At 41.5% G+C, this 22,579-nt stretch overlaps 2 pseudogenes; one reads left to right on the forward strand and one right to left on the reverse strand.

Annotated features, from left to right (window-relative positions):
• Positions 1–414: 414 nt before the first annotated feature.
• On the reverse strand, positions 415–1,825 carry LOC120871639 (annotated as a pseudogene).
• Positions 1,826–6,440: 4,615 nt separating this feature from the next.
• LOC120871641 lies at positions 6,441–10,440 on the forward strand (annotated as a pseudogene).
• Positions 10,441–22,579: the final 12,139 nt, after the last annotated feature.

Below are 22,579 nucleotides of genomic sequence, written 5' to 3' on the forward strand. Positions count from 1 at the left end.
TCAATGTCTAAGAAAATAGTTAAGCTGGTTTTGTAGGTTACAGACAGTCCTAGGATACTAGGATGCATTTGTTCTTCCCTCCATTAAATGAGAAACTTCATGTATGGACAAGGTAAAATTAGAGAATTAATGGCTCAGGGACCTCCCCGGTGGTCCAGTGGCTACCAGTCCATGCTCCCAGTACAGGGGACCTGGTTTCGATCCCTGGTCAGGGAAGTAGGTCCCTTAGGCCACAATTAAGAAGTTCACATGCCTCAACCAAAAAAGATCCCATGTGCAGAGACTGAATATCCCTCGTGGCACAGCTAGAACTGGCACAACCATATATATATTTTTTTTAATGGCTTAACAGCAATTCCAGATCACTTTAGTAATGACAGACAGAAATAGAATTAACAGAAAATTAAAAATCTATTTTTTAATGGCTCTTTTCAGTTTATTGCATGAAGGAGTTACACCAGTCCAAGTTAAAAGCAGACCCCAAATGGTTACATTATACAAGCTGTGAGGTTTTTAAACTTGTGACAAAGGACAGAAGGGAAATTCTACTCATTGCAAGGAAATCCTCACTTAAGCTTCAGTGAGCCAAAAGCATTTAAAACCCATGAACCTTCAGCTGGTCGTCCTTAGTCAGTCCAGTCTCTACCAGGAACTGGCATATGTTCTTGCGCTGGTCACCCTGCAGCTGAATTACTTCTCCATATTCTGGATGCTCAATTCCAGTACCATTGCAGGCAAATTTCTTCTTAAATGCCTTCACTAGTTGTTTTTTTTTTTTTTATCGTAATCATCAGCGATCCCTTGGATAGTAGTAAGGGTCTTCCTGCTGCTTCTCTGTTGAATTCTTATATGGATACAGTGCCAGCAGGATGCAGATTATCACCCTTACTTGCACCAACAAAGGGGTCAAACGAGTTGAGTTTCTGGATAGCAGACCTATGATACGATTCCTTTTCCTCGGTGGAAATGGCCAGCAGAAGGCAGTGGTAGGAGAAGGCGGGAGGGGGGCGCAGAGCGTGGGGAAGCCAGGGTGCCCGATGGGGAGGCTGCTGAGTCCTTGGTGGTGCCTCAGTGACTGGGCAAATCTATTTGTTTTAACTCTTTCCCTTTCTTATACCCTCCTCTGTCCACCTAAAATATTACCAGTGAAATGAAAGAAAGGCACACAGGAAGAAAAACAACAAAGCAAGAGCCTGGGGAAACTGTATCTATGTTATAGTCTTTCAAATTATAACAGTCATTATAAGTATCATTGGATAGACAGAGATTTATGTAAAAATGCCCATTTCTGGGTTATTAATTATAGCAAAGAAGGGAAACAATGTAATGTCCAAAAATAGGAAAATATTTAAGCATTTTATGGTATGTTGTTATGGTGGAATGTTTTACAGCCATTAAAAGAAGTCATAATTTCAGATAGCAAAAATTAAAGAGTGAAATACCTACCAATCGTGGGAATAAGGAGGAAAGGGGACTCTCATACAGTGCCAGTAGAAAAGTGAATTGTTACAGCCTTTTAGGAAAGTAAACTGGCAACATGTATTAAAATTAAAAAATACACTGTCCAGACAAAGACCCTGATGTAGGTAAAGAGTATTTGAAAACACAAAAGCAAAAGCAGGTAAGGACTATGCCACGGAATCCTCTTATACAAACATGGGATGCTTTTCATGGAAGTAATCCCAACTGAAAAAGCCTACTTCCAACTCCCTGACCACTCATAAAGTCTCTGGGGTCTACCCTGTGGGATCCTGAGGCCTTGCGTTTCCCTTTAATCCCAGACCTCCGGGTAATACTATCTCTTACTTGGCAACCACTCAGCCATGTTCAGGGACCACCCATATTGTACAGTCACCTAGATGCTTCCCTTTCTTTGCTTACTTCCTCCCACCCACAACATATTAACTGCCAAGTCTGGTTAACTTTAAGTTATTTTCTTGGGCTCCAAAATCACTGCAAATAGTGACTGCAGCCATAAAATTTAAAGACGCTTTCTCCTTGGAAGAAAAACTGTGACAAACCTAGACGGCATATTAAAAAGCAGAGACATTACTTTGCTGACAAAGGTCCGTATAGTCAAAGCTATGATTTTTCCAGTAGTCAAGTATGGATGTGAGAGTTGGACCATAAAGAAGGCTGAGCGCCGAAGAATTAATGATTTTGAGCTGTGGTGCTACAGAAGGGCTCTTGAGAGTCCTTTGGACAGCAAGGAGATCTAACCAGTCAATCCTAAAGGAAATCAACCCTGAATATTCATTGGAAGGACTGATGCTGAAGCTCCAATCCTTTGGCCACCTGATGCAAAGAGCCGACTTATTGAAAAGACCCTGATGTTGGTAGATTAAGGGCAGGAAGAAAAAGGGGCAACAGAGGCTGAGATAGTTGAATGACATCATCATTTCAAAGGACATGAGTTGAGCAAACTCCAGGAGATTGTGAAGGACAGGGAAGCTTGGCATGCTGCAGTCTGTGGAGTTGCAGTGTTGGACATGACTGAGCAACTGAACAACAACTAGTTAACTTTGAATTTGCAATATGTCTCCCACTTGTTCCTTCTTCCTCTTCCCATACCATCTATCCTGACTCAAGATGGTATTTCCTATCACTTGAATTATCCAATAGTAAAACTGGTGTTCCTTCCTCCTTAGCCCTCCCGGCCCCAGTTTATTTAGCACACTGTGACCAAAGCACTCCACCTCCTCAAGCACCTGGCTCGAAACAGGACCTGAACTTGTAGCCCCAGTGCCTTTGCATGTTGAATGGTGTACTTAGTTGAATAGTATGCCCTCAAAGTCATGTCCACCTGGACAATCAGAGTGTGACCTTTGCGGATGTAATTAGTTTAGATGAGATCTTGCTGGATAGTGGGGGCTCTAAACCAAACGACTGGTGTCCTAATGTGAAGGACACATGAAGACACAGAGAGACATACAGAAGGAAGACGGCCACGTGAAGATGGAGGCAGAAATGAGAGTGATGCAGCTAGAGCCTGGGAATGCCAAGGCTTGCCAGCAACCACCAGAAGCCAGAAAGAGTCAAGGAAGTAATCTTTTCTAGACTCTTCAGCAGCAGCGTGTCACTACGGACACCTTGGTTGTGGACTTGTACCTTCCAGAACTGTGAGAAAATAAACTGTTGTTTTAAGCCACTAGGTTTTGATAATTTATTATGGCAGCAATAGGAAACTAACACAATTCATTAGGAGAATTGTCAAAAAAAACCCACAAAACCAAAGACAACAACAACAAAAAACAACATCCAAAAAACTCAATTTAGCCTAAGGGAAAAGAAATTTATCAGAAAGGTATTACTGTATCTCAAGGATCCCAAGAACAGAAATGCAGTTGAACCTCAGGAATGTCCAAAATCAGAGACACAGCGGTCACCAGGATTCTCGGTCTGTGATGTTTTCCCCTCTGTATGCCCTCCATTTCTTTTTCTTACTCTTCCTTTCTCTTTTTCTCTTTTCCTTCTCTTCTCAAGGTCATTGTCATCGAGAGCTCCAAAACTTAACTTCTGTTAACCAAGAGAAAGTGACTACTTTTTTGCTTAGTTTCAGTTCAAAATTCCCAAGGAAGAACTGATTGGCCCATTGAGTATGAATTCCACCAACATTCACCAACTAATATTATATAGTCAGAAGATGATTCTTACAGAAACCATGTGATCACATGCTACCAAGAAGATGATTTTTATAGAAATACAATTATGAGGGGGGAGGAAAAAGGAACCATTTGTGTCCTTTGATATTCATGCTTCTCTCTTTCTGGAAGTCATTTTTGATTCTTTATCTCTGCTTGCTGAAACTGCATGCCCCTTTCAAACTCTGGCTTAAATGTCACCTTTTCCATAACATATGTTAATCTCGGCCACTAGACCACGAACTCTCAAAGCAGGATAGGAGTGGGGAGTGCGCCCTGCACTGCTGAAGGGCAGAGCAGGGCGGGAGCGGGGTGGTGGGGAGGGGAGAGCAGGCCTCTGGGAGAAGTTGGGATTGAGAGGTTGTGGGGACTCCTTAGTCAGCAGTAGTGGATGCTAAAACTGGTGGGAAGGCCAGCAGGGCCAGGCAGGTGGCAACTAGACAGGTGCCACTCTGAAGAGCAGGCCATCCTCTGTCAGACAGCAGCCCTTACTCTGGCACTTGGCACTTCCAAGGCTCTTCTCAGGCATCCAGATGCCATCTCAGGCAAAGAGCATGAACTCGGAGTTGAACTTTGATGGAAGACACACAAATACAGCTAATGGAAAATTTAAGAGCGCTCCTGTCCACAACCCAGCTGGGTAGGAGGTTCAGGCATAAGATCAGTTACAGTAAATTTAAAACTTCAATATTACAACCAAAAGCTAAATGTGAGTCTGTGCTATAACCCATACTAATCAATGTTTGGCTATATTTTTGTTTTATAAGTCATGTTATGACAATGTGGTGAACTTGCAGCTTTTATGTCTAGGACTTGCTGATGTTCTTTTTTTTAACTGTACTCGTTGCTTAATACAGACACAATTAGTCCTGCAGGTCAGTTAGAAGTCCCTTGGACAATCAAAGAGCAAGTTAATAAAGACCAGTATGCCATGTGCTCAGCTTTCTTAGAGAAAGAAAGAATCATGCTGTGACTTGGAATTAAGGCTAGTGTGGCATTTATTACATGCATGGAGCACGTGAGATCAAGGAAGTGGGAGGGGGAACCCACAACACTGGCAGAGGTCTGGCTCCTTGCCCTGCTCCCCACCCTCGGGCCCAGGCAGAGAAGAGTTCTTATCTGTGGACCAGCTCAGTCATCAGGCCAGAGCACTAGTCAGGCCCATGCTTCTCCAGGCAGGATTGACTCATCAGTCAAAATCTCTCTTCCCCTGCTTCCCCACCTGCCATCCAAGTGAATCTATTTACTCAAGGTTAACTTTAGTGCATTCAAAGAAAAGTATTCGAAAGTTACTTTGGTTTTGAAAAATTAATGCTTGCCTTTACAAAATCAAAATCCAAGGAGATATTTATGTTAGCTTATACTGGTGCTCAGAGGATAAAGCGTCTGCCTGTAATGCAGCAGACCTGGGTTCAATCCCTGGGTTGAGAAGATCCCCTGGAGGAGGAAATGGCAACCCACTCCAGTATTCTTGCCTGGAGAATCCCATGGACAGAGGAGCCTGGTGGGCTATAGTCCACAGGGTTGCAAAAAGTCAGACACGACTGAGCGACTTCACACACACACACACACACACACACACACACATGTATATAGATTTATAAAGTTTTATAGATGTAGTTAAATTTAAACAATCCCTTCTAAAGGGACTTTTGATTAATGGTTGGTCACATTAAATGGTCATTAATTAATCTATTTTAAAATTTTATAACTTTATAAATATTAATATATATAAATATATATATTAAGTTCTTCTGTTGAATGACCAAAAAATTCAACCGAAACCAAAAAACACTTTCCAAGTACTTAAGTAATTTACATATAGCTAATAAATTAATCTTATAAATATGTTAATTTTAAGTTCTTTTAAATGTCTAATGCTGCATTTACATTTGAAACATTTCCACTTAAAATCACAGACGCAAAATCAATTACTTAGTTACACCTTTTAAATAAGCATTACACATATAATGTGTTGTTATTCTATTAGATCTTCTAAACATTATAAAAACATAAAATACTAAATATACAGAATCCTTTACACAAAAATACTAATACCATGTGTTTCATTTTTAGTACATTTCTATATTTAATTGTAAGCTTTTTCAATGTTTTAAAAAATTCTTATTGCTTAAAAAAATGTTTATCTTCGCAAATTCTTTTGACGATATTCTAAAGCTGGTTGAATTGCATATAAGGTCTGAAGCCATAAATATCTAGGGGAATTTTTCTCATATAGCACCACAAAGAAGAGTCCCTTTATACACTTAATATATCATAAACTACAAAACCTGAAAAGGGACTTGATACCAGCCTCCAAAATGGCCTCCAATAATGCTATCCTCCTGCTAGCCACTCCCCTGTGTAGATCCTTCTGCTCTGAATGGGCCTGACCTGTAATCAATAGGCTATTGTGGAAATGATGGAGAATGACTTCTGAAGCTAGGTCATAAAAGACATTGCTTCTTCTACCTTGCACACCACTGGATTGTTTATTGTGGAGGAAGCCAGCTACTCATGCAGCCCAGGGAAAGGTCTATGTGGTGAGGAACTGAGTCCTCCTACCAATAGCTAGAATTAAATTGCCATGTTTATGAATCTGGGAAACAGCTACTCTAGCCTCAGTGAAGCCTTCAAATAACTGTAGTCCTGCCGAACATATTGACTGTGACGTGAGGAGATATCCAGACTCAAAACTAAGCAGTCTCACCCTACTGTGTGGTCCTGGTGTGGAACCTGGTCTCAGCCTCAGCCTTGCTGGACCAAGGAATCCTCAAAGTGAGAGAGCTTTAAACCATCATGAAAATATGTAAGCAAGATTCCAGAGTCCTGCACACTGAAGAAATGTGCTTACTGAGGGAGTGGGTGGAGGGTAGTGGAGGTAAAATATCACTTACTACTCATAAAACTAAGTCAGAAGAACATACCAAGAAAGAAAAGCCAGATACTGAGAAGACAGAGGAAAACATAAAGACAGACAAACTATCAAGTGAAGGAAAGTGCTAGTTGCTCTGTGGTATCCAACTACATGCTCCTCTGTCCACTGGATTTTCCAGACAAGAATACTGGAGTGGGTAGCCATTCCCTTCTCCAAGGGATCTTTCCAATCCAAGGACTGAACCCACATCTCCTGAACTGCAGGCAGATCCCTTATGGTCTGAGCCACCAAAGAAGTGCATATCAAGTGAGGTAAGTAACACCCTGTTGTAACAACACAAGAGAAGACTCTACACATGGACATCACCAGATGGTCAATACAGAAATCAGATTGATTATATTCTTCTCAGCCAAAGATGGAGAAGCTCTATACAGTCAGCAAAAACAAGACCAGCAGGTGACTGTGGCTCAGATCATGAACTCCTTATTGCCAAACTCAGACTTAAATTAAAGAAAGTAGGAGCCTGGTGAGCTCTAGCCCATGGGGTCGCTAAGGGTCAGGCATGACTGAGCGACTTCACTTTCACTTTTCACTTTCATGCATTGGAGAAGGAAATGGCAACCCACTCCAGTGTTCTTGCCTGGAGAATCCCAGAGACGGAGGAGCTTGGTGGGCTGCAGTCTCTGGGGTCGCACAGAGTTGAATATGACTGAAGCGACTTAGCAGCAGCAGCAGCAGGGAAAACTACTAGACCATTCGGGTATGATCTAAATCAAATCCCAACAATTATACAGTGGAAGTGACAAATAGATTCAAGGGATTAGATCCCTTAGACAGAGTGCCTGAAGAACTATGGACAGAGGTTTGTAACATTGTAGAGGAGGCAGTGATCAAGACCATCCCCAAGAAAATGAAATGCAAAAAGGCTAAATGGTTGTCTGAGGAGGCCTTACAAATAGCTGAGAAAAGAAGAGAAGCTAAAGACAAAGGAGGAAAGGAAAGAAATACCCATTTAAATACAGAGTTCCAAAGAATAGCAAGGAGAGAGATAAGAAAGCCTTACTCAGTGATCAATGCCAAGAAATAGAGGAAAACAATAGAATGGGAAAGACTAGAGATCTCTTCAAGAAAATTAGAGTTACTAGGGAATATTTCATGCAAAAATGGGCACAATAAAGGACAGAAATGGTACGGACCTAACAGAAGCAGAAGAGATAGAAAAAGAGGTGGCAAAAATACACAGAAGAACTATACAAAAATGATCTTCATGACCCAGATAACCACAATGGTGTGATCACTCACCTAGAGCCAGACATCCTGGAATGCAAAGTCAAGTGGGCCTTGGGAAGCATCACTATGAACAAAGCTATGGAGGTGATATTTTGAGTTGGAGGTGATTCCAGTTGAGTTATTTCAAATCCTAAAAGATGATGCTGTGAAAGTGCTGCACTCAATATGCCAGCAAATTTGGAAAACTCAGCAGTGGCCACAGGACTGGAAAATGTCACTTTTCATTCCAATCCCAAAGAAGGGCAATGCTAAAGAATGTTCAAACTACCACACAATTGCACTCATCTCACACACTAGCAAAGTAATGCTCAAAATTCTCCAAGCCAGACTTCAACAGTATGTGAACCATGAACTTCCAGATGTTCAAGCTGGATTTAGAAAAGGCAGAGGAACCAGAGATCAACTAGCCAACATCTGCTAGATCATCGAAAAAGCAAGAGAATTCCAGAGAAACATCAACTTCTGCTTCACTGATTACACCAAAGCCTTTGACTGTGTAGATCACAACAAAGTGGAAAATCCTTCAAGAGACGGGAATGCTAGACTACCTTACCTGCCTCGTGAGAAATCTGCATGCAGGTCAAGAAGCAAAAGTTAGAACCGGAAATGGAACAACAGACTGGTTCCAAATTGCAAAAGGATTACATCAAGGCTGTATACTGTCACCCTGCTTATTTAACTTATATGCAGAGTATATCATGCGAAATGCCAGACTGGATGAAGCAGAAACTAGAATCAAGATTGCCGGGAGAAATATCAATAACTTCAAATATGCAGATGACACCACCCTTATGGCAGAAAGTGAAGAGGAACTGAAGAACCTCTTGATGAAAGTGAAAGAGGAGAATGAAAAGGCTGGCTTAAAACCCAACATTCAAAAAACTAAGATCATGGCATCCAGTCCCATCACTTCATGGCAAATAGATGGGGAAACAATGGAAACAGTGACAGACTTTATTTTGGGGGGCTCCAAAATCACTACAGATGGTGACTGCAGCCATGAAATTAAAAGATGCTTGCTCCTTGCAAGAAAATCTATGACCAATCTAGACAGCATATTAAAAAGCAGAGACATTACTTTGCCAGCAAAGGTCCATCTAGTCAAAGCTATGGTTTTTCCAGTAGTCACGTATGGATGTGAGAGTTAGACTATAAAGAAAGCTGAGCGCTGAAGAATTGATGCTTTTGAACTGTGGTGTTGGAGAAGACTCTTGAGAGTCCCTTGGACTGCAAGGAGATCCAACCTATAATCCAGTCCATCCTAAAGGAAATCAGTCCTGAATATTCATTGGAAGAACTGATGTTGAAGCTGAAACTCCAATATTGTGGCCTCCTGATGCAAAGAACTGACTCATTGGAAAAGACCCTGGTGCTGGGAAAGACTGAAGGCAGGAAAAGAAGGGGATGAGAGATGGTTGGATGGTATCACTGACTCGATGGACATGAGTCTGAGCAAGCTCCAGGAGTTGGTGATGGACAGGGAAGCCTGACGTGCTGCAGTCTGTGGGGTCGCAAAGAGTTGGACATGACTGAGGGACTGAACTAAAGTGATCTATAATAAAAATGTAAAGTATGATTGAATCAAACACTGGTGCCTGCCAAGGAATGGGAGATGAAAATGTTGAGATAACAGGGGATGATAGATCAGGCAAATGATAAAAATGTGGTTGCCATTGCAGCCCTAAACGATGGTGAGCTACAGAAAGCCATTGACTTGTTCACAGATGCCATCAAGCTGAATCTTCTCTGTATGCCAAGCAGCCCACCAGGCTCCCCCATCCCTGGGATTTTCCAGGCAACAACACTGGAGTGGGTTGCCATTTCCTTCTCCAACTAATGAAAGTGAAAAGTGAAAGTTAAGTTGCTTAGTCGTGTCCGACTCTTCACGACCCCGTGGACTGCAGCCTTCCAGGCTCCTCTGTCCATGGGATTTTAAGAGTACTGGAGTGGGGTGCCATTGCCTTCTCCGAAGAGAGCCAGAGTCTTCATCAAATTACAGAAGTCAATTGCTACCATCTGAAACTTTGACAGAGATACTGAAATAAATCCTGATTCAGCTCAGCCTTACAAGTGGGCGGGAAAAGCACATGTACCTCTGGGCCACTGGGTAGAAAAAGTCCATGGTCCTGCCCTTGACTGTAAACAATGAAGATATTAGTGTAATGCTGAAAGAAGTTCAACCAAGGGCCCAGAAAACTGCTGAACAACAGAGAAAGTCTGAGTGAGACCATGAAGACGAAAGGCTCAAAGAAAAAATGGAAAGGGTTAAGAAGGCTTGGGAGGAACAGAAAAGACTCCAGAAGAAGGGAGAAATCAGAAGACAAACAGGAGCTCAATATAGCTATTTTTCAGGTGGCTTTCCCTGGGCAACACCTGCTAATTTTCCTGGAAGAATGCCTGGAATGGGATGGGGTATGCCTGGAATGGCAGGAATGCTTGGGCTCAATGAAATTACTAGCAATCCAGAGGTTCTTACAGACATGCAGGTTTCAGAAGTTATGACAGCCTTCTAGGATGTGATCCAGAACTTCAATATGTTGAAATATCAGAGCAGCCCAGAAGTTGTGAGTCTCATCTGTTAAATCGTCAGCCAAATTTGGAGGGCAAGCCCAAGGCCCTTCTGACAAATAAAGCTGATGCTGAAGGAAAAGCAACGGAGATCACCTAATGGATGTCACAGGAACACAGTCCAGTGTACTTCTGACCTGCTGATGAAGGAAAAGCTATGGTGCTCTGAAGATAGTCTCCCTCCCTCCGTCCCAAATGAAGCTGAAACAATTTTCAGTGATTTGCCATTAAAACAATCATTCAGATAATATTTTCCTACTGGGAATCAAAAACTTTAAACGTTTTTAAAACCTGAAAACTATTAAAACAAGAACAACTATTAAGCAACCCCTTCTGCTGAAAAACAAAACCCGCTAAGCTGGTCCCAAATTCCTGATCCATAAACACTGTGTAAGATAATAAACATTTATATTCTTATTAATTTAAATTTGGGGGTAATTTGTTATATAGCAGTAGATAACTTACAAGGAGTAGCCATATTAGCCCATATCCCTAAATCCAAATCATATCATTATCTAATTTTCAAGCCTGATTGGTTCTCATAAACCTCCAGTCCAGTGATTATACCACTGGCTTGGATTAAAGCTATTTATTGTTTCACTTCATCCTGAAGTTTTTTTCCTGTCTTTTCTATGTGTTGGGCCCACAATGATAGAGAAACATTAAAATATATCTAATTCCCCTTCTCATAAGTCTGTTACTGACTCTATCACAACTTCAAGGAACTACATTCTACTGCCACCTACCATCACAGCATTCTCCACTTGACCAGATTGAAAGCTTCTTTTTGACTGCACTACACAGTTTGCACCAGCAAGTGTCACAGTGGTAAAGATGCAGGTTCAATCCCTGGGTCAGGAAGCTCTCCTAGAGAAGGAAATGGCAACCCACTCCAGTATTCTTGCCTGGAAAATTCCATGGATAAAGGAGCCTGGTGGGCTACAGTCCATTGGGTTGCAAAGAATTGGACATGACGGAGCAGCTGAGCACAGCACGCAATTTGCTGGATCTTAGTTCCCCAAGCAGGGATTGAATACACACCCCCATAGTGGAAGCACAGAGTCTTAACCACTGGACCACCAAGGAAGTCCTGAAAGTTTATATTTTAACAATAAAAGATGGAAGCATATTTTCTAGCAGCCCACTACTAAATATCCGCAAAGTCTAATAAACATCTCAGACTTAACGTGGTTTAGAAGAGCTTTTGATTTTCCTCTTCCCTGGCCTACTCATCCCAGTCTTCAACAGCTCCATCAGTGACATCATCAACCACCCAGATGCTTATACCAAAAACCTAAGTCACTCTTGATTCCTCTCTCCTTCTCCCAAAATCAACAATGGGGTTCCCACAGATTCTACCTCCAGAACATATCCTGAACTTGCTGACTTTTCTTCATCTCCATAGCCTGTCTCCATTCCATCTCCTGTCTTTCATCTACATCTCCTTAGCCTAGACTATGCCATCATGTTTCACCAGAACACTGCAAAGAGCCTCCTAACTACAACTCTTGTTGCTTTTGTCTATAAACATTCACATACAGGTCTTTTTGTAACACAGTTTATTTCTCTTGGTAAACATCTACATGTGAGATTGGTGAACTGTATGGTAAGTACCTGTTTAATTTTATCAGAAACTACTTAACTAATTTCCATTTTGCACTCCCACCAGTAACATGTGGGAGTCCCAGTTGTTCTTTATCCTCTCCAGCACCTGGCATTTTTTAAAAGTCATTCTAGAAGGTGTGTAGTAGTTCTTTTTCATTTTTTGAATTGGTATAAAATCCATGTACAATGAAATGCACAGATCCTAAATGCACGATTCAAAGGAGTTTTGATAAATATGTATACTCATGTAATCAAAATACACATTTCCATTACCCTAATAAATTCTCTACTAAACCGCTTCCCATCGTCTCTAGCCCCTAGAGGCAGCCTCTTCTGATTGCTATCACCACAGATTAGTTTTACCTTTTCCTAAACCTCATAAGAGGATTAGTATAGTATATACTGTTTTGTGTCTGCCTGAGTTTGCTCAGTGAAATGGTTTTGAGGTCCACCCATGCTATTGCAGTAGTTCCTTGTTTTTATTGCTGAGTGGTATTTTATTGTATGGACACATCACAGTTTATTTATCCATTCACCTTTTGATAGACATTTGGGTTGTTTCCAGCGACTCCATTCCTAGGTATTTACGCAGGAGAAATGAAAGCATATGTCCACAAAAAGACAGTAATCGCCTGCTTCCTCTCTTGATCCTCTATAGTCCATTCTCCATGTAGCATCTAGAGGGATCTTTTAAAGAAATTACTCAAATCCCATCTCTCTTCTGCTAAATACCCCTTAGTGACTTCCCATTCCACTTTAGAAGAAAATACAAACTCCCTACCATGGCTTGTGAAACCCAGATATCCCCAGTCCTCAACCCTGGCTGCACAGAGGCCTCTGTCAACTTCTGTCGCTTGGGCTCCACCTCAGATCCAGTTAATCACAGAATCTCTGGAGGAGGGACCCCAGCATTTTTAAAGCTCCCCAGGACACTCTCACAGGCCACCAGGTTGGCCAGGCCTTGCCAGGTGATCTGGCCCATGGCTTTCCTGCTTTATCTTATACCACTCTCCCCCTCGGGTGCCGCACTCCAGCCACGCTGGCCTCCTTTCAGCCCCGTGAACACAGGGATTTTATCCCTACCTCCAGGGCTCTGTACTAGTTTGTCTTCTGCCTGGAATGTTCTTTAGATCTTAGTGTAACTGGTTCTTTCTTGTCATTCTGGTCTCAGCTGAAATGTCACCTGCTTAGAGGAGCTTTTCCTGCCCACTCAACCCAAAGGAGCCACTCTACAGCGTGTCACTTGTTCAAATACTCTAGATCACATTTATGTCGAACAGTGCCCTGTTCATGCATTTTTCTTTGTGTTTATTGTCTGTCTACCCCGTCTAGACTATAAATCCCACGAGGATAAGGACCTTGCCTGCCTTATTCTCCACAGTACCCTTAGTATTTATAATCATGCCTGGCATACAATGAAAGTTTCAGAAATATTTGTTGGAAGCAAGAAAGAATACGTGTACAAAATGTACATATTACCTGGGTGGGAGGGCAAAATCCACAAGGTGTCTCCTTTCTTTCTTTCCCCTAGCTGTTAGCATGGGATCGTCGATTTACAGGAAAACAAAGAGACTCCAGCAGAAGGGAATTAAACCCAGATACTAGATTTCATTAGGTCCTAAAAGGCAGACAGACTGTTTCTGGCTTCAAGTATCTTAACTTCAGTCCTAACCTGATGCTGTACACATTATAGATACTCAATGAATTCATTTCTATTAGCAGTGAAGTGACTGTGCTCTCTTTTGAGGGTCTAGAGGGGACGTGGGAGAGAGGGATGGGAGGTAGAGCATTCAAGCAGGGATTAGCAAACCATGAGAAAAGGAGACAGAAGTATATTTATGCCTTTATCCTCCCTTTACAGAGCTGTCACCAACTCAAACCATGAAATTCAGTTAAATCTATTCCAGCCAATTGGATTTTAAAACACTATCCTATTCTACATGTAGTTTCTCTTTGTAAGCAAGGCAATATGTTAAAACAAAGTTTCAAAGAAATTTTACAAGAAAGGAGAGAAAAAGAAGAGTGATCCAGGGAAGAAGAGAGAAGGCAGTAGGGAAGAATTTAGGAACATCTTCTTTGTGTTACACATAGTACTAGGCATGTTCAGGCATTTACTTATTTATCAAAATCCTATGTGAAATAAATATGGAGACATAATGAAGCATAGATAAATGTAACCTACCACTTAACTGTTAAAATACTAGACAAAAATAAACAAGATATACATATCAAATATGCAGATGACATTAACAATGGAAATGTCACCTAATGTAAGCAAAATAGATCAAAGATTCAAATTAATCTTACAAGGCTAGTGGTTAGCAACAATGTAGTACATAAATTAAATCTTGCAGCTAGCTACACAGGTACAGAAAGATGGAGACCTAGTCTGACCGGAGTTTGTATAAAAGTATCTTGTGGATTTAGTTGACTGCTAGTTTAATATAAGCCAATAGTAGATGCTAAAAATATGAATAGGATGACCCTTAAGTATTGCATGAGAGTCCTTATCTTAAGCGACTTCTTTTCAGTATTTATCACTGGAGATATTTTTTTTAATTTTCTTCTCTCCTGACTTCTGTTACATCTGATTATCTTTCCATCTCTGAAGCAGATCCTCATTAATACAAATGCTAATAAGACAATAGCCCTCATTTAATAAGGGTTTTGTGCCAACTACACAATTACTATATTTAATCCTCCCTCTTAATAGCACTAATGAAATAGGCATAATTATTTCTGCCATCTTTTAGATGAGAAGACAGATTTAGAAAATCTAAGTAATTTTCTCAAGATCAGATAGGTAACAGCATTCTTGGAGCTCGACTATAGCAGCCTGACTTAGAGTCCAACGATTCTAACCATTATTCCTTCTACCCCAGACTTTCTTTCACAGCATGCCTTTCCTTTGCTCGTTCCTTAAGTGTCAGTGCACACTACAGTCCAGTCCTCAGGTCACAGCTCATTTTACTTCATTGTCTCTCTGGTTAATCATCGCTAGATCAGGGACTTTGACGGACAACTTCTACACTGATGAGTCCTACGACAGCCACCAATAGTGCTGCCCTGATACCCCTTACCTTTTCCACAGCCTTCCTTGTTGGTAGATGCCTCCATATGCTTCAGAGGAGGCTGAATCCAGCCCCAATCCTGGCTCCAGAGACAGAATCACGATTAGTTTCAAACAGAGGACATGATGCTTCCTCTGCCCCTTCTTTTCAGTGACTAGTTTAAACACTAGAAGAGAATCAGCCGAGAAATTTTTCAGAAAAGTTGTCTAGGCTCTTAAATGGAAATATTCATCAACAAATAATCTCTTTTCTATCACCTTGTTGTGTCTGTATGTGCTGTGGAGAACTAAGTCAGCTATCTTGGAGACTTCAATAATTTTCAAGAGCATAAAGGGCACTTGAGACCAAAATATTGGTCTAATGCCTAGTCCATGCCAGTATCATCCTTCACCAAGTTATTGAAACAGTTTCCTAAATGGTTTTCCTACTGACAAGCTGAGCATGACCAACCCCAATAAACCTGCTCTCTGCATTACTACCAAGGTGATTTTGCATGTGTGTGTGCTAAGTCACTTCAGTCATGTCCAACACTTTGAGACCCTATGGACTATAGCCCCGCCAGGCTCCTCTGTCCATGGGATGCTCCAGGCAAGAACAACTGGAGTGGATTGCCATGCTGTCCTCCAGGGGATCTTCCAGACCCAGGGAGAGAACCCGAGTCTCTTATGTCTCCTGCATTGGCAGGCTGGTTCTTTACCACCAGTGCCTTCTGAGAAGCCCTAAGGTGATCTTACTAAATGCTAATCAGACACCTGCTTAATCCTTCAATGACTCTCTGTGGCTTTCAGTTTAGCACCTAACACTCTACTTCTCTTGTTGTATTTGTTCCTCTCCCCTCACACAACCGTTCATCCCAGCCTTTCGCAGGTAATTGCTGTTTCCATCAGAAATGATACTGTCTGTTGTTTCTATGCCTTCCCACTTTTTTCTTTTGCTTTTTTTTTTTTTTTTCCTTTTTTGGTCTTTGGAGCAGAGGACATTTGCTATAGTAAACTGGTTACAGAGCTGATGAAAGAGCTAAGAAGTCATCAGGATGGTGAGGCAAGCAGAAGCAAGCAACGATGGAAAAATAAAAGGAGGAAGTAATGTCACCAGATCCCAGGGATCAGGGTTACCCAGGGAATTCTAGAACCCCAATAGACCGATTCTGCATGTGCCAGGACCATGAAGGAGCCAAGCCACTGCCAACAGGGTCCTCCAAAGCTAAGCTTCCTCATTTGCTCTTAAGGTCACACTGCCATGTCTTATCCCTTCATTCTCTAGCTAGGTAACATCTACTTATCCTTTAAAACTCAGCTCAAGCGTCATTTTCTACAGGAAGTTGTCTCTAAGCCCACGGTATAATTTACCTGTCCCTTTTCTATGCTTCCAAAGCACCATTTGTCAAAGTGGTCACCAGAGAGTAGTAGAACAATAAGCTCCTTGAAGACTGGGACAGCCTCTCTTTCCTTGGTATTATTTAAGCCTAGGACAGTGTCTGACTATAGTGCTGGGGGCTATTATATGTGCTCAGAAAATGTTTTACAAATATAGTCATGAATTACCTCTGAGGTAATTTGCTTTGGGGATGACTTGCATTTTCTGAAGTTTGTTTTTTTTTTTTAAAGTATGTCCAAGGCCTGAACAGTTCAGGGTATTTTCCTTCACATACCAGCTTTTTCATGTAGCCCTTGAAAGAAAAGTTATTTCACTTCTTAATACCATCTCTATCCTGTGGGATATATAAACATGCTTTCTGAAGCTCAGGTTTCATGGTCCCCTTCAAACTGCGCTTTCCTGGGGTGTAGGCCTCGCCTCAGTGATTTCTCCTAATTCTCACACTTGGAACATTTAGTTTTTATTTTACAAACCACTTTCGAAAGAAGCCAGAAAACTATTCTGTTGGTCTTTTGTGCTTTTTTCATAACCTTTCTTCTGCCACTTTAGATAAAAGTAATAGGTAACAAAAGCTTAATTATATTTTGGGAATCCCTTCTTTGCTTTTAGAAACGGCCACTAACATTAGTGCCTGGCCATCTGTTTGAGACAGTCTGTGCATGCACAAGTACCAGGGAAAGCTTTTTGGACACTAGGAAGATGCTGAGCCTGGCATGAGGATGACCAAAGTGCCAGCGGCCAGTATTTTTTTCTTAACAGCTTCATTGAGATATAAATCAGATATCATATAATTCACCCATTTGAAGTGTACAATTCGATGGTTTTTAGCATATTCACAGGTATGTACAACTATTACCACAATTTTAGCACATTTATATCACCTCAAAAAGACACCCTGTACCGTTTAGATAACCTCCTCCCCAACTCCCCCACCCCTCCCCTTCCCCATCAGCTCTAAAACTACTAATCTACTTTCAGTACCCATAGACTTCCCTGTTCTGAACTTTTATCTGAACAGGATCACATATTACATGGTCTCTGAGGACTGGCCTCTTTCACTTGGCACAATATTTTCAAGGTTCACCCATGTAGCAGCACTCCATTTCTTTTGGACAGTCCTTCCAAACATGGGAACTGGACTGGCCCAGCACAGTCACTAGAGCACTTAGTGTGAGCTTCTTTGGTGAGAAGATTTTCTGCCGTGGTCCTTTGCTGGTGACTCTCACGGGAGCCTGCTACATGCACCTATTTACCTAAGCCACCACTATGAGCTGGCACTGGGCCTTAAGTGAAAATACGGACATTAAAAATCAATCAGAATTACAGAATCCCCAGAATCATTGTCTGACTTTTGAGCATTAGAATTCATAAGAAAATCACCTCAGGCTGTTTCTTCACACAGTTCTAGCGGACTCTCTAGGCATATCCAGCAGGGAAGTCCAGGCTTACGTGAATGTTGTTAGTTCCGTGGTTCTCAGTGCAGTTGCTCAGACCAGTAGCATCAGTATCACCTTAGAAACTTGTTAGAAGTGCACATTGCCAGGCCTACCTACTAAATCAGAGACTCTGGGAGCTCAGTAAATCTGTTTTGACAAGCTCCCAAGTGATTCTGACCTTAAGCTGGAGAACCACTGATTAGTTATTAATACTATCAGTATTGGCATATGAACACAAATTAATTACTGACTCATACTCTGCTTTGTATCAAGTGTATATATACTCAGTGGATGAAGAAAAATTGCTGGTACCTAAAGTGTAGATTATGGTACATAGGCTGAATTTCTATGCATTCATATGACAGGCAATTAATCTTATTACTCCCCACTTCCCATCTTTATTTCCTTTTAAAACAATGCTTTGATAAAAACTTACTTTAAAAAAAATCTTGATAGGGAATTCCCTGGTGGCCCAGTGGCTAACACTCTGTGCTTCCAATGCAGGGCACCCCCTGGTCAGGCAACTAGAACCCACATGCCGCAACTAAGAGTTTGTATGCCAGAACTAAAGATACCCCATGCCACAATAACAACAAACAATCCTAAAAAACTTGTCCTCTTTATGGAGTTTATTTCCACTTCAGACTGAGTAGATCTTTAGATCTTATAGGTAGCATCCCTAGAAGATGGTATTTCTACACATTTTTCAGGAAAAATTAATTCCTGCTGCTGCTGCTGCTAAGTTGCTTCAGTCGTGTCCAACTCTGTGCGACCCCATAGACGGCAGCCCACGAGGCTCCACCGTCCCTGGGATTCTCCAGGCAAGAACACTGGAGTGGGTTGCCATTTCCTTCTCCAATGCATGAAAGTGAAAAGCGAAAGTGAAGTCGCTCAGTCGTGTCTGACTCCTCGTGACCCCAAGAACTGCAGCCTACCAGGCTCCTCCATCCATGGGATTTTCCAGGCAAGAGTACTGGAGTGGGTTGCCATTGCCTTCTCTGAGTTAATTCCTGTACATACCTATATTAGACACAGATCTCTAGAGATGGTTTTTCAGACTGAATGTTTTGTCCACACAGAGACAATATCAGGGAGCACATTTTGAAAGCAATTGGTAACCTGATGCCTGTATTGATAAAATACCCTGAGTTCACTATGAATACACCAGGGACTTTATCTGTCCTTTGTTGTTAAGACGAAACATTTTTTAGATAGTCTGAGGACAGTCATTATCTCTTTCAGAAGGAGTACAGGAATGGTTTATTCTTGGTTAATCTGAATAGATTTAACTCATGGCTAATTTTAAAATTCTGTTAAATACTCAGATAAATAAAAGTGTAATTCTTAATAAAAAGCAATTTTATTTGTAAGGATGCACTACTGTGTAATTCTTTTGCAATAGTATTATTTCCTCAGCATCCATTTTCATTTTGCTTTAAATACCATTAAAATAGATTTTTTTTAAACCCTAAGACACATAGAATCCTGTCACGAGGTACTTACTGCACATGGCCTATGCTTTGAATTATTATTTTGTATATCTCTGTCTCATCCCTCAACTATATTTACCCTCCCTAAAGGCAGTAACAATTTCTTATACATATAATGTCTATCAGATGTCCTAAACATAGCAGGTATCTGTCAAATATGTGTGTATCAATTGATAGTTTTGATAGTAACTTGAAACAATCAGTCCCATTGTCAGGAATAGAAGCTCTCTCAAATTAGGTCAGTTAAGGAGAGATAACAACAGACCACTTCACAGATATCAAGGACATAAGCAAAGCAGACCTACATGCAGGCCATGGGACTGGACCCAAGGCTAGTCCTTTTCTCACAGGACCCTGGGGCTTCAGGTCTCAGCTTCTACCTGTGTAGCTCCTTCTTTCTCAGTGGTTTTAGCAGACTGACTTCCTTTTTATTGTGGTATCTCTATTCTCTGAAAATATGCTCTTACATTTGCTTTGGATCTACTCAACGATTTTATTTCAAGAGCCCATCACAGCATCTAATTGGTTAAATTTTAGTGGCCTAAGTCCAAATTCCACAAAGACATCATGTGATTAGGGTAGAGTTCAGCTCTAGTACAACTGGCCGTGAGTAGCAAGAAGGAGGTGTGGAGGAAATCAGGTAGCATACACACTTATTCTCAGGCAGTTATTCCCATAAATAGGGCTTCTCTGGAGGCTCAGAGGGCAAAATCTGTCTGCAGTCTGGGAGACCTGGGTTCTATCCCTAGGTCATGAAGATACCCTGGAGAAGGGAATGGCTACCCACTTCAGAAATCTTGCTTGGAGAACTCCATGGACAGAGGAGCCTGGTGAGCTATGGTCCATTGCGTCACAAAGAGGCAGACATGACTGAGTGATATCTTATCTGATGAAGTTATTCCTCTCCAAGAACTGAGGGGAACAGGTTCACTAAGAAGGGGTCACGAACAAGGAGATAACAACTGACGCAGCTACTCCTGTTTATCTACTACAGTCTAGAACTCAAGACAAGTATACAAAAGTTAGACATCAGAGGTAACTATGGTCATGGGTAAACTTCTCCCTTAGTCTAAATGAGGGCTTGGTATCCATGACCCTTGCGACACATACAGCCCGTGGTCTGCTTTTGTAGCAGTGAAGACTGGTCATTACATGAAGAACAGGCTACAGAGATTGTAGGTGACAAACATTAAACATTTACTCTCTGGCCCTTGACGGGTTGGTTAGAGTTTGCTAACTCATGCTCAAATGATCTTTCTTTATTCTTTATTCATTCATTTCACAAATAGCCACTGAATATCTACCATGTTCTAGGCACTATTAAGTATTGTAGATGCAGTGATGTCACAAAGGCAAGTATGGTTCCTATCTTGGAAAAGCTTAGATTCTGTTGTGGGAGAGAAGAGATCAACAGTCAGCATATACATTAACAAATAAATAGGACAATTTCAGATTATAAGTGCTATGAACACGATAAGCAGAGGATATTAATAAAAGTAAAAAAACAAGGGAAGGAGACAGGTTGGGGAGATCTTATCTGTGAAAATGATGTTTATGCTAAAACCTAAAAGATAGGAAAGAACCAGTCACGAGAAGGCCAGCATTACAGCCAGGGGAAATGAGGGCAAAGTCTCTGAGGCAGATAAGAGGTTGGCTTAGTCCAGGGACCTCAAACAAGCCCATGGTATGAGGGCAGAGTATGGTAGGAAATGAAGTTAGATGGCAGGGAAGGGCCAACTCATCTATAGCCCTTGAAGGAAGCCACTGAAGATGACACAACCTCATGAAAGGTATGATGTTTAAAATAAAAAAAATCCCTCTGGCTACCACAAGATAGAGAAGTAAGAGTGAGTTCTATTTAAGAGGTTATTGTAATTGTTCAGGTGAGATAGGGCTATGATTTAAAGTAAAATGGTATCATGGGAATGGAGAAAAGTGGATGAATTAAAATATTTTGAGGGACATCCCTGGTGGTGCAGTGGTTGAGAGTTTGTCTTGCAATGCAGGGGATGTGGACTTGATCCCAGGTCATGGAACTAATATCCCACATGCTGCAGAGCAACTAAGCCCATGTGCCTCAACTACTGAGCTTGTGTGCTAGAGAGTCCATGCGCCACAATGAAAGAAATCATATGATGCAACGAAGACCCCAAATGCAGACAAATTAAAAAATATATATATGTATACATAAAGGACAAATAATGAGACTAATAGACTGGGTATGAGAAGAGAGGAGATAACATGAATCCTGGCTTTCTGTTTGAGCAGTGAGGTAGATGGTACAGGTCTTGTCACTTTATCCATATTATCTCTGATAACTGAGTAATTGAGTCTCTGGAACTAAGAATCACAGTTATGTATTGGAAAATTTTTTAAAGTAAAAAAAAAAATTATTCTCAGTATTGAATTTTCTTAACTTTTATATATGTTCTCTTCTATGAGGGATAACTGAACAAAAAAGCACTTCTTTAGCAAACGCTAGAGTACCTACTTGGAAAACTGCAAGCAGTCTCCCCTCTTCCGAATAACAGCCTGCGTGTGCTCTCGGAGAGTGGAATGACCTCTCAGGGTTGTCAGTTTGCCCCTTGGTGTTGCGACTCTCTTCCTCCCTTTGGGAGATTGCTGTGAAAAGGCGGAGGACCACGGAGTCGCCGTCCAATAGGAAACGCCTGACCCACTCCCTCTCCCCATCAACGGCTGTGCGCAAGATGAGACCCGCACAGACACACTGAGGTTTGTTTTGAAGCATTTAAAGAGGAATGCCCAGGGGAAGCTTTAAATTTCTCTCTACTTAAAGAAGTTGAATTGTAAGAGCCATCTCTTTCCCCTTAATCACCAGGTCTAGTGTGAAGCCAGCCAACTTCAGAGAGTTAGTTAAAAGAAGTGACTAATGACTCAACTTTCTCCTTATCTCCCTCTCTCTTCAGGTTTGATCTCACCAGACACTCAGGATGCACTTTCTGGCTCTCACAAGACCTTTTCCAGTGAACTGCAGAGCCCAGGGAGCTCTGTATTCAGAGGCTGGTCCTGTACCACCATCCAACCGACTGATGGGGAACTTCAGTGTCCAGAAGCCTGGGCCATGAGGAGAGTGGAAGAGTGAGTGTATACACCAGGTCTCTAGAAATGTCCGAGTCAACAGTGATGGCTGAGACATGACCTAGAATCCCTGGGAGGACTTGATCGTTTTAGTTTAACAATTTGACCCCTATTATACAGAGAA

Source organism: Oryx dammah, unplaced genomic scaffold (assembly GCF_014754425.2).
Source record: "Oryx dammah isolate SB20612 unplaced genomic scaffold, SCBI_Odam_1.1 HiC_scaffold_12, whole genome shotgun sequence".
Taxonomy (NCBI): domain Eukaryota; kingdom Metazoa; phylum Chordata; class Mammalia; order Artiodactyla; family Bovidae; genus Oryx; species Oryx dammah.